Source organism: Scyliorhinus torazame, chromosome 2, assembly GCF_047496885.1.
Source record: "Scyliorhinus torazame isolate Kashiwa2021f chromosome 2, sScyTor2.1, whole genome shotgun sequence".
NCBI classification, from domain to species: Eukaryota; Metazoa; Chordata; class Chondrichthyes; order Carcharhiniformes; family Scyliorhinidae; genus Scyliorhinus; species Scyliorhinus torazame.
In genome coordinates this window covers 96,376,841-96,390,019 of record NC_092708.1, presented here as the reverse complement: position 1 = coordinate 96,390,019, position 13,179 = coordinate 96,376,841, and the positions used below count along the sequence as shown (strand labels likewise).

At 41.0% G+C, this 13,179-nt stretch overlaps 1 protein-coding gene across 3 annotated transcripts in view; it reads left to right on the top strand.

The window, feature by feature from the left end:
- The window catches only part of psmd14 (proteasome 26S subunit, non-ATPase 14), a 194,576-nt gene that overhangs the window by 34,772 nt on the left and 146,625 nt on the right, over window positions 1-13,179 (top strand). The gene's annotated exons all lie outside the window — the stretch shown is intronic.

Below are 13,179 nucleotides of genomic sequence, written 5' to 3'. Positions count from 1 at the left end.
GAGCGCGAATTAGGGGGACTTGGTGGCCAGTTAACAATAAACTGACATAAAAGTTCAATTTCAGAAAGGTGTGTGATCCACTTTATGTTGTCTTTAGCACAGTTAATTTTCAATCTTCTGAGTGTTGTTGCTTCAGTTTATTTATCCATTTGCTATTTAATAAATCTGTTTGGTCATTCATAATTTATACCACGTATGATGATAAGGCTTATTCTATCTTCCAAAGTCAAGCAACATCTCACAGACAGAAGATGTAAGGATCTTCTGTTCAATTTCTCGGTTTTCATATATTCTCAAAAAACTGGACACTGAAGGGTTATTCTAAGTTATGGGGAATGGTGGGTTCACCTACAGGAGTTGTTCAAGATGTTTAATTAAGTAAAACATCCTGAATAAAAATTGTAAAAATGTATGAAAAAGTTAAGAATTCAGCATAGTTCAAAAGTGCAATTTACTGTGGTACTAAAACTACATCTTGGTTACAAATTTTTTGAAACCTAACATTTATTTTTCTAAAGGACACCTGTTAATGTGTTTAAATTTCTGGATCAAGAGTTTTGTAATTTATTAAATGAAGCTCTTTGGTTTCCTTCCTATCTCAATCTCCCCCAGAAATACTCTCAATTGCATAGAGTGCAGTTAATCATACTCCTCATTTACTATATTTCAAAACTCCACTTATTGGACTATATAAAACCTAAAAGTATTTGGTTTCTCAGCTATGTGGTGGAAAACAAATTGAGCATTTAAGGGGTTAAGGCAGCCTGAAGAATTCATTTCCACTTTAATGACCTAGCCTTGCTGGGCTAGGACGACAGGGAACATGCTCCTGACTTGTACAGCATTTGCCAATTAACACCTCCTATAACAGGTTGCCTCAGCTCATCATTGAACTAGGGACAGCAGAAGTAGTTTACATTCAGCTGATATTAAGCCAGCCTGTTTTTCCCGTTTTTGATTTGCTGCACTAAGTGGAGGTTTTAATGTTGATTTGTACCTAGCAATAATAATAGCGTTAAAATGCTTTGTGTTTAGAATCATGTAACTTAAAGAATGGAAATTTTTGCTCTAAAATTTACTTATTGAACATTTACAGGCATACAAAGTTAAACGTTGGGTGAGATAGGGTTTGTTTGTAAAACTGCATATTTTAGTAGTTTTAAATTTAAATCTAAAATGCTTCACACTTGTAGAACAATTGTAGTGCAATGCATTTGTTCTGAGATACTGAAATTAGTTGAATTAGATGTAACACTGTAAAATTCTAGGCTCTTTTTACATATTACCTATTGGATTATTCATGCCATGTCGTTCAGTGATATATTGGGGGTCATGTTTGCTAGCAAGAAAATATTCAGCAGAAAAAATAAAGATGGAAAATGTAGAACATCGTCTGAAATAGTCACAAATTATTGTGACTCAGTGATTCACTATTGATATGTAGCACGCGGCACAACTGAACAAAGCAAAGATTACAAACTCCGAGAACCAAAGTCTATAGTGTTGCTACAATTGAACATCATTTATCTATCACAAAATCACTGATGAACAGTGATGCAACCAGATTTAATATTTAATTATTGAATGCAGATTTTTAACTTCACATTTGAAACATTAGTCGATATTGTAAGAGTGAGCATCTTTGAAATGTGAAATATCTTGTACTGCCATTTTGAAATTTGTGGTTTAAGGAAGCAATTAAATGGATACTTCACAACATTAGAACAGAGGTTAGACAAAATATCTTTATAGTTTTCACAGAATGGTGAAATAGAACAATGCACTACCATGGTTGGTGGTTGCAGCAGAAACTGTAAACATTCTAGGTGAGATGAATCCAGTGCTAAGCTGATGTTTTAATATGTTCTAGTAGATATAAACCATGTGTCAGTATTCAGTAATGTATATTATTATAGATTCGCACAGATTATAGTCAAGAATATTTCAGTTTGGAAGCAATCACGCATCAATCGTAGAAAATACACCAACTGTGACATGGGCTACGCTTGCTCTTGGTGGAAAACCTAATTCAGAATGGAATAAATCACACACTTGTTTTTTGTATATTGACCAGAACACAATTTGTATGTCTACAATCCATATAATAAAAATCCAGTGTAATTTGAGTTCAGATGACACAATTAAATTATTATTTATTTGTTATTGCAAACTAGTAATTATTTCTTCTTGATCAGACTTATGGTTTGTGATAAACCCCCAGGGGTGTGGATGGGGCAAGGGTGGTGGGTGAATAGCAGCTTTCCATGCTTTAAACACGGTTAGATTAAAAATTCATTAAGATGTGCCTGGCAATGTTCAATTGAGAACTCAAAAGATGGAGTTTACAGCTGGCAGCTGACACTGAATAAAAGTCTCAAATGAAGGAAAGCAAGTATTGAAATTTTGAATGAATGCTTCAATATTGTTGTACCAGTTGCATGTTAAATTACCGTATGTAGCAAAATTTGCAAGCAGTCAAGACTGTATGGGGGACTGGTGTTTGTTTAATCCAACAGTGATTCTAAATACACATACTCCATAAAAGCTAGACAGCTGGTTTGTGATGCAAAGCAAGGCCAGCAGTGTTGGTTCAATTCCTGTACTGGCTGAGATTATTCATGAACCTTACCCCTCGCCTGAGGTGTGATGTTCCTCAGGTTAAATCACCACCAGTCAGCTCTCCCCTTCAAAAGGGGAAAGCAGCCTATGGTCACCTGGGACTATGGCGACTTTACTGTACTCAATAAAAGGCATATTGGGACTGGGATGCCGAACAAGGTTTTATTTTTTTAGTAGGATTCCATTTAGGGTTTAATTGCACTGAACTTCACCTACAAATTTGCTAAAATGTATGGGTCACCAATGCCTCAGTGGAGCATTCCTGCCTCTGAGACATATGGTTGTGAATTCAAGGCACATACATGCCTTTGTACTGAGAGCTCCACTGTTGGAAGTGGCATCTTTTTGATGCTATTTTTAAATCTGGTCCCAACTACCACTGGATGTAAAAGATCTCATGGCAGTATTTAAAATGTAGGGAGTCCTGGCCTACATTTATCTATCGAACATTGTCACTGAAACAAATTGTCTGGTCATTAATTCCATTGCTGTTTGTGGGTCTTTTTCATTTGTAAATTTGTTGTTGTGTTAACCTATACTATCATAGTGACTACACTTCAGAAGTACTTTATTGGCTCTGAAACACTTTGGGTACTATGTGGCTGTGAAGGCATTACATGAATGGAAATTCATTCTTCCTTTAGAAGACTAATAAAATACTAATAAAGTTCTGCTTCTCTCTGATTTAATGATCTATAGCTGGTTTTGTTTCACTTTAGTTTGGTTATTGGTAGTTTTTCTTTTAATGCTTCCAGCTCATCCTGTTGTGCAGGATTGTGGGCTACCCATATTTGAATATTGCAAATGCATTTTAATACAGTAGTTATGTAACATTATTGCTGTGATATAGGAATGCATTACTGTCTGTTATGTTTCCTCTGCCTTACTTCCGCACAAATAAAAGGACTTCTAGTACATACATTTTTCTTTTTTCACAACTTCTGTCATCACAATCTTGCACCAGCTTCTGACTGTAGCATTTACTTAAGCTAAAATAAATAGTGTCAATGTACTGTGTAGCACAAAGTGACACTTCAGTATATGTTTAATCAGCAGGTATTTTATTAACATAGAATAGAATTGGCTAAATAATTGATACCGGTTCACACCATGGAAAAGGTGGAGTAATCTAACTAATAGTGTTAATAAATTTGCTAAAAGGACTGAGCAGATAACACTTTGAGGTGTTAGCTTTATGCTGTTATAATGGCAAAAGCCATTTTTAACACTTTGTCAACAAGAGCAGCCCAAGTGAAACTAGAGGTTTATATGGGTTCACATATTGCTCTAACTGAAAGAGAGATGATGCTTGTGCTTTTGTATACTTTTGGATACACATACTCACCACATAGCTGTGATAGAAAACTGATTGCCATTAAATCATTTTTTTCTGACAGTCGTACAGTTACACACTTACAAATCAGTGGCCTTAATTGTGACATTTCTTTATACTGCTTCATAAGTGTAAGGGAGATGATTTCGGCCATATTGAAGAAAAACCTAGAATCAACTGCCTCACTTTTTATTTATGGATTGGATGTGAGCTTTGCTGAAATTTGTTGCATGTCCCTAATTTCCCTTGACAAGGCAGTGGTCTGCTGCTGCCTTAAACCACTGCAGACCATGGTGTATATAAACCCATGTTGCTGTTCGGAAAGGAATTTCAAGATCTTGGTCCAGAGCGACAGTGAAGAAATGACAATATAATTCCAAGTGAGGATGGTGTGTGGCTTGGAGAGGGGCTTGCTGGTGGTGGTGTTCTCTTGCTTCTGCTGCCTTTGTCCTTCAGGTGGCAGAGTTCACAGGTTTGGAAGGTGCTGTTGAAGAAGGCGTAGTTAGTTGCTGCAGTACATCTTGTCTACCAGTGGCATACGGTTGTGAATGCTTAAGGTGATGGATGGTTTCTGATCAAGCAGACTGATTTGTAGATAATGAATAAGGTTTGGGGTATTAGATGAGTTACTTGATACATAATTCCCAATTTCTGACCTCATGTAGCTACAGTATTTATATGGCTGGTTCAGTTTGTGGTCACTGGTAGCCCTCTGGATGTTGATGTTTGGGGATTTAGCCATGCATATGCTGTTGGATGGTTAGAATCTCTCTTGTTGGGAGTTATTCATTGTCTGGCACTGGCGAGCCACTGGCACTAACAAAAGTTACTTGCCACTTATCAACCCAAGACTGAATGTTGTTCAGTTTTGCTGCGTGCGGCCATGGTTTGCTTCACTATCCGAGGACTGGTCCTGAACACTGCAATCATCAGTGAACATCTCCACTTCTGACCTTATGGTGAGGGAAGGTCATTGATGAAGCAACTGAAGATGGTTGTGTGGAGGACACTGCCCGAAGGAATTCCTGCAGAGATGACCTGAGGCTGAGGTGGTTGGCCTCCAAAGATCATAGCATTTTTATTTGTGCTAGGTATGTCTCCAACCAGTGGAGAGTTTCCCCTGATTACAATAGACTTCAATTTCTCTTGGACTCCTTTATGCTACACTCCTCCAATGCTGCCATGATATCAAGGGCGGTAACTCTCACTTCACCATTGGATGTTGGAAGTCAGGTATCGAGTGCTCCTGGAGAAGCCCAAACTGGGCATCGATGAGCAAGTAATTTCTGAGTAAGTGCTGCCTGGTAGCGTGTCATTCACACTTTCCGTCACAAGCCTTAAGATTGAGAGTAGACTGATGGAGCAATAATTGGCTGGATTGGATTTGGCTCAATTTTTGTGGACAGGATACACCTGTACAATTTTCCAGATTGGAACATAGATGCCAATACTGTAGCTGTAGTAGGGCGGCTTGGCTTGGCATGGCTAGTTCTTGAGTACAATAGCAGGGATGTCAGGCCCATATAGCCTTTGCTGTATCCAGCCATTTTTTAATATTGTATGGAGTGAATAGAATTGGCTAAAGACTTGACATCTGTGATGGTTGGAACCTTGGGGAGGAGGCTGAGATGGATCATTCACTTGGCTGAATAAAGTTGCATATGTTTCAGCCTAGTCTTTTGCACTGGTGTGCTCCCCTTTCATATGTTGCTAACTTTTGTTTGGTTCAATTGGCTCTGTTTTATAACCTTTGCTCTAGAGTCGCCAGGTATCTTTATGATGCCGCCACGAGGTTCAAGTTCAAGTAATGATCAATAACTCAACACACCAATTAGTAAGATTCAAATCAATACACATTTATTATACACAGTAAATCGCTATTCATGCATAAACTCTACTTTCTAGGCTATTTCTATCACTAACAGGCCAATACTTAGCTTCGGATTGGCCCACCAGGTCAGGGGAACAAATGGCCTTTCGTTCAGGTCCTGAGTCTGCAGGATTCAAAAGCTGATATGGACTGGTAGCTAGGAGCGCCTATCTCGTAGCGAGCGTTGACTTGAGACTTACTTGTTTGGAGGCCGCTGGACAGTTCACTCTCAGGGGTTGCTTCGCGTTGCTTCGCGTTGCTGATTGACCCTGTCAAGAAGGACAATTTGAACTTGGGGGCTTCCTGCCCTTCGGGGCGGACCCCGTACCTGGTTCCAAGTGATTGGACTACTTTCTGATCACTTGGATCAATTTCTCCAATGCTGGAGCGGTTCCCTGATCGCTAGGCGGTCCTAAGTGTCCGTTGGCCTTCCTTTGTCTTGGCTCCTGCTGGCACCGAGGAGTCTGGCTTGGCTTTGTTTACCTTAACTTGTCATTGTGCCTGGGAATCGTACATTACTATGTAGATGGCTGCTACATTACTATGCAGATGGCTGCTGGTTTTACTGCTGTCTGGTTGTTTTGCAGGTTCCAATATACAGGATTTCTGTATTTGCTAGTCTTTGCCTGTGTTGGCTGAATTTCCCTTCAGCCTTTGCGGTTCTCCATTTTAAGTCGGGAAGTGGCCAACTCAGGTGGCGACACATAGTATTTACAGTGTAGAAGGAGGCCATGCGGCTCCTCAAGTCTGCACTGGCCCCAGGCCCACGCCTCCACCTTATCCCAGTAACCCCACCTAATCCTTTTGGCCACTTTAAGGGGCAATTTAGCATGAACAATCCACCTAATGTGCACATTTTTGGCCTGTGGGAGGAAACCCATGCAGACATGGGAAGAAAGTGCAACTTTACACAAGATAGTCACTCGAGGCCGGAATTAAACCAGGGCCCTGGAGCTGTGAGGCAGCAATGCTAACCACTGTACTGCCCGTGCCACTAGTTGAGGACGGGGATGGAACCTGTTCGTCTGTCAGTTGTTTAATTGTCTACCACCATTCATGACTGGCAACTCATTTTTCAGATGCCTGATGCTACACCTCTCTTTTTAAAAATTTGTTTGTGGGATATAGGCATCGCTGGCTTGGCCAGCAATTGTTGCCCATCCCTAATTGCCCTTCAACTGAGTGGCTTGCTAGGTCATTTCAGAGGACATTTATAAGTCAACCATATTACTGTGGATTTGGAGTCGCATGTATACCAGACTAGGTAGGGATCGTAGATTTCTTTCCCTAAATCAGATGGGTGTTTACGACGATCGACAATGGTTTCGATAGACTTTCAATTCTAGATTTTTATTGAACACAAATTTTACCATCTGCCATGGCCAAATTCGAACCTGATTTCCCCATAGCATTGCCCTGGGTCTCCTGGATTACTGGTCTAGTATCAAAACCACTACGCCACCACCTCTCCATTGAACCAGAGTTGATCTCCTGGCCTCATGGTAATGGTATAGCGAGGAATATGTTAGGCTATGAGATTACCGATTATGGCCGCGATCAACCGGCCACGTCCTGCCTAAACCAGGGTGCGACGCAGCTGGTAGATGCTAGGAGAGGACTCTTCCGGGATCGACCCGGCTCACCAAACCTCATGAGATGTAATGGGATCTCGCGAGACGTCGCGATCTGGATCCCACCCATTGCGAGCGGGATCAGTATTTGACAAGTCCGCATATTAGAGTGAGTAGCTAGACTCACTCTAATATGTGATCGCCTGGTCTATCAGAGTATTTGGGATCTAACCCCTTCGCCTTGGAGACCAAATGGGGACCAGGCAGGACAACACTGGGGGAGGGGGGGCATGCTCTGCTGTGCCACCAAAAACCCCCAGAGTGCCGCTAGATAACGGGGACGTTTCCACCGCTATAAGCGCCAGGTGCAACCTCTTTTGATTCCCGTCCAGAATGGACTTTTGCTTTGGCTGGATCGCGCCCTGCGGTTGAATGAACACGGTTCTGCTGCAGGTGGCCCACAGTGCCCCAGTTGTGAGCAGTTTGTTTCTGTATCTATTCCATTTAGCATATGGGTGTGCCACACAACACAATGGAGAGTACCCTCACTCTGAAGACAGGAGTTTGTTTTCACTATGACCAATCTTGTCATGGACAGTTACAATTGAGATAGGTAAATTGATGAGGGTGATATCAAGTAGATTTTTCCCTAATGCTGGTGGTCACTACCTGCCACAGGCACAGTCTGGCAGATCGGTTCTTGAGGACATGGCCAGCTCAATCTCTAGTGGTGCTTGTGTGCCACTCTTGGTGATAGACATTGAGGTCCCCCAGCCAGAGTAAGTTGTGCGTCCTTGCTACCCCCAGTACTACATTTGTGCATTATTGCTTGCCTATGTTTATTCTGATGACATGAGACTTCATGTGTCCAAAGATAGTGTTAAGGATTCCCATGGCCACTCCCTCTTGAAAATATATCACTGTGCTTCTACCTTTGTTTGATCTAATAATCTTTATTAGTGTCACAAGTAGACTTACATTAACACTGCAATGAAGTTACTGTGAAAATTGTTCGGGTGCACTGAGGGAGAATTCAGAATGTCCAATTCACCCAACAAGTACATCTTTCGGGTGGAGTTCCCCTGACCCACAACCTTTAATAGATTGTGGTATGGGGAGCACACGGCCCACTCTACAGGAGAGGTACAGCAGAAATGGAAAAGTATTTTTAAAAAGCAAAACAATGTTTATTCTAAGAACTCAACTTAACCTTTTTAAAACAATCAGTGAACATCTTAGCAACCATCAATTCAAATACAACCCCCAAAGAATACAACACTAAGTAATCCTTAATAACTTCCCAAACAACATCCAGAAGACAGAAGAAACACCTTTCGACAGAAGCACATTAGGTTTACATTCACTACTGAGAACATTTTATAATTCTGAATTCACCAAATGATCAAGAGATAGTCTTTTGATGGTAGAGAGAACAGCAGTACACCTGCTGGGTCTGGCTTCAGCTCCCAACACTGAAAATGAAACTAAAACGCAGCCTGCTCAAAAACGAAACTAAAAAGCGGACAGACAGCCCAGCTCCACCCACTCTCTGACATCACTGCAGTAATAAACACCCATTTCTTAAAGGTACTCTCACTACAGATATTTATATACACACACAAACATTTCACAAATGTTCAATCAAATCCACTCATGCCGAGAAATCGCATTATTTCCCTTCGTCTTGAGGATATCGGAAACTCCTCAATAACTAGGTTTCACATGCCGTGTGATCATTCGACCCTGTCCGATTGTATGACCAAGGAAAGTGACTTGAGCTTATCCAAATTCACTTTTGGCTAGGTTTATCACCAAACCCGCCTCCTGAAGTCGATCGAATAACTCCATCAGATGTTTTAAATGTTCTTTCCATGTCTGGCTGAAAATTACCAGATCGAGATGTATACTGCACAATTGGATAATCCTGAAATGACTTTGTTAGTTAACCGTTGAAATGTGGTTGGGGCGCTTTTCATGCCAAATGGCATAACTTTGAATTGGTATATACCATCTGGAGTCACAAAAGCTGAAATCTCCTTCGCCTTTCGGATAAAGGTACCTGCCAGTAACCTTTAAGTAAATCCAGTTTGGAAATAAAAGCTGATTGTCCCACTTTCTCAATGCAATCCTCCAAACGTGGGATAGGATAAGAGTCCGTTCTTGTAACTGCATTAACCTTTCTATAGTCCACACACAACCGTTGGGTACCGTCTGGTTTAGGTACCATCACTATGGGTGAGCTCCATTGGCTGCAACCCACTTCAATTATGCCATTTTTAAGCATACTCTCAATCTCTTAACCTGTGCCAATTTTAAAGGGTTAGGTCTGCATGGATGTTGTTTGATTGGAACAGCATTTCCCACATCTACATCATGTAGAACCATTTTAGTACATCCCAATTTATCTCCACAAATATGCCCATGTGATATCAATAACTCTTTCAGGTCAGTCCGTTTTTCCTGTGGAAGGTAACTCAACAATTTATCCCAATTTTTAAGAACATCTCATTTTCCAATTTAATTTGAGGTATGTCAAATTCAGTCATCTGGATTTGGTTCGTCAGTTTGAGGTAGAATCATTGTTTTAAGCATATTCACATGACACACTCGGTGAGTTTTCCTTCTATCTGGTGTTTTTACCACATAATTCACCTCACTTAATTTCCTTTCAATCTGATAAGGTTCTCAAGGTTCACCTACCACTGGTAACAATACTAAAACTTTATCTCAAGGTTCACCTACCACTGGCAAAACTACGAACTTTGGATTTCTTGTCCGCTACCCGTTTCATCACATTTTGTGCAACTTTTAAATGTTGTCTAGCCAATTCCCCTGCTCTATTTGATCGTTCCCTGAAATTTGACACATTATCCAATAATGTAATTTCCGATTTCTCACTCACCAATTTTTCCTTAATCAATTTAAGTGGTCCTCTTACCTCATGACCAAAAAATAGTTCAAAAGGACTACATTTGGTTGACTCATTAAGGTGCATCCCTAATTGCAAACAGTACGAATGGGATTCCTTTATCCCAATCCTCTGGATAATCTTGACAATAAGCCCTCAACATTGTCTTTAATGTCTGATGCCACCTTTCTAACGCTCCCTGCGATTCTGGATGGTACACAGTTGATTTAAATTGGTTCATTCCTAAGCTATCCATAACTTCTTTGAATAACCTTGAGGTAAAATTTGATCCTTGATCCGATTGTATTTCTGTGGGTAGTCCATATCTAGTAAAGAATTTAAGTAATTCCTCCACAATCTTTTTAGCTGTAATATTACGGACTGGAATAGCCTCTGGAAACCTAGAAGACACATCCATTATAGTCAAAAGATATTGATTCACACTTTTTGTTTTAGGAAGCGGCCCTACGCAATCAATTAGGACCCTTGTAAAAGGTTCCTCAAATGCTGGAATGTGTATTAAGGACGCTAGCTTTATCACTGCTTGAGGTTTCCCTATCACTTGACATGTGTGACATGATTGACAAAATTTAACTACATCTCTATGTAGTTCAGGTCACAAAAATGTTTCTGGATTTTAGTTTGAGTTTTCCTTATTCCCAAATGACCTCCCACTGGTACCTCATGTGCAACTCGCAACACCTCCTTTCTATACCCTACCGGCAATACTACTTGATGAACCTCTGCCCACTTTTCATCCGCCTGCATTTGTAAAGATCTCCATTTTCTCATCAAGACATCACTTTTATGGTAATAACACTCTGGTATGCACTCAGATTCCTCTTCCGTGTATGCTTTCTGATACATCCGTTTTATTTCTACATCTTTCTGTTGTAATTTCGCCAATTTTCCTGAACTAAACATATCCGCCTCATCCTCCACCTGTTCTTGTTCTTTTTCAACCATCTGATCAAAAATCGTTTCTGATAATTGCACTTCAACATCATCTTCACTCTTTGATTTCTCCTCTTGTCTTAACCTGTGACTTTGCGACCTTGTTACTACACAATCCGGAAAAATCCCAGGATATTCGTCCTTCAACACTTCAGTTATCTGATTATCAACCACAGTAGGCATCACTCCCATCTGCGAGCCAGCTATATCATTATCCAAGATAAACTGTATTCCTGGACAAGATAGTTTCTCTATTACCCCTACTACCACTTCACCACTCTTCACTGGACTTTCAAACCTTACCTTATATAATTGAACACTACTCCTCTCATCTTGAATTCCACATATTACCACGTTTTCTGGCAACATTCTTCCCAAACTACATAACTCCTCATCTCTTACCATTAAAGATTGACTAGCTCCCGTATCTCTTAGAACACGCTTTTCTCCTTATTGAATCATAGAATAGAATCATAGAAGTTTACAGCATGGAAACAGGCCCTTCGGCCCAACCAGTCCATGCCGCCCAGTTTTTACCATTAAGCTAGTCCCAGTTGCCCGCACTTGGCCCATAACCCTCTATACCCATCTTACCCATGTAACTATCTAAATGCTTTTTAAAAGACACAATTGTACCCGCCTCTACTACTACCTCTGGCAGCACATTCCAGACACTCACTACCCTCTGAGTGAAGAAATTGCCCCTCTGGGCCCTTCTGAATCTCTCCTCTCTCACCTTAAACCTATGCCCTCTAGTTTTAAACTCCCCTACCTTTGGGAAAAGATGTTGACTATCTACCTTATCTATGCCCCTCATTATTTTATAGACCTCAATAAGATCACCCCTAAGCCTCCTACGCTCCAGGGAAAAAAGTCCCAGTCTATCCAGCCTCTCCTTATAACTCAAACCATCAAGTCCCGGTAACATCCTAGTAAATCTTTTCTGCACTCATTCTAGTTTAATAATATCCTTTCTATAATAGGGTGACCAGAACTGCACACAGTATTCCAAGTGTGGCCGTACCAATGTCTTGTACAACTTCAACAAGACGTCCCAACTCCTGTATTCAATGTTCTGACCAATGAAACCAAGCATGCCAAATGCCTTCTTCACCACCCTGTCCACCTGCGACTCCACCTTCAAGGAGCTATGAACCTGTACTCCTAGATCTCTTTGTTCTATAACTCTCCCCAACGCCATACCATTAACTGAGTAGGTCCTGGCCTGATTCGATCTGCCAAAATGCATCACCTCACATTTATCTAAATTAAACTCCATCTGCCATTCGTCGGCCCACTGGCCTAATTGATCAAGATCCCGTTGCAATCCTAGATAACCTTCTTCACTATCCACTGTGCCACCAATCTTGGTGTCATCTGCAAACTTACTAACCATGCCTCCTAAATTCTCATCCAAATCATTAATATAAATCACAAATAACAGTGGACCCAGCACCAATCCCTGAGGCACACCACTGGTCACAGGCCTCCAGTTTGAAAAACAACCCTCTACAACCAGCCAATTTTGAATTCAATTGGCAACCTCACCCTGGATCCCGTGAGCTTTAACCTTCTGCAACAGCCTACCATGCGGTACCTTGTCAAAGGCTTTGCTAAAGTCCATGTAGACAACGTCTACTGCACTGCCCTCATCTACCTTCTTGGTCACCCCCTCAAAAAACTCAATCAAATTTGTGAGACATGATTTTCCACGCACAAAGCCATGCTGACTGCCCCGAATCAGTCCTTGCCTCTCTAAATGCTTGTAGATCCTGTCTCTCAGAATACCTTCTAGCAACTTACCTACTACAGACGTTAGGTTCACCGGTCTGTAGTTCCCAGGCTTTTCCCTGCTGCCCTTCTTAAACAAGGGCACAACATTCGCTACTCTCCAATCTTCAGGCACCTCACCTGTGGCTGCCGA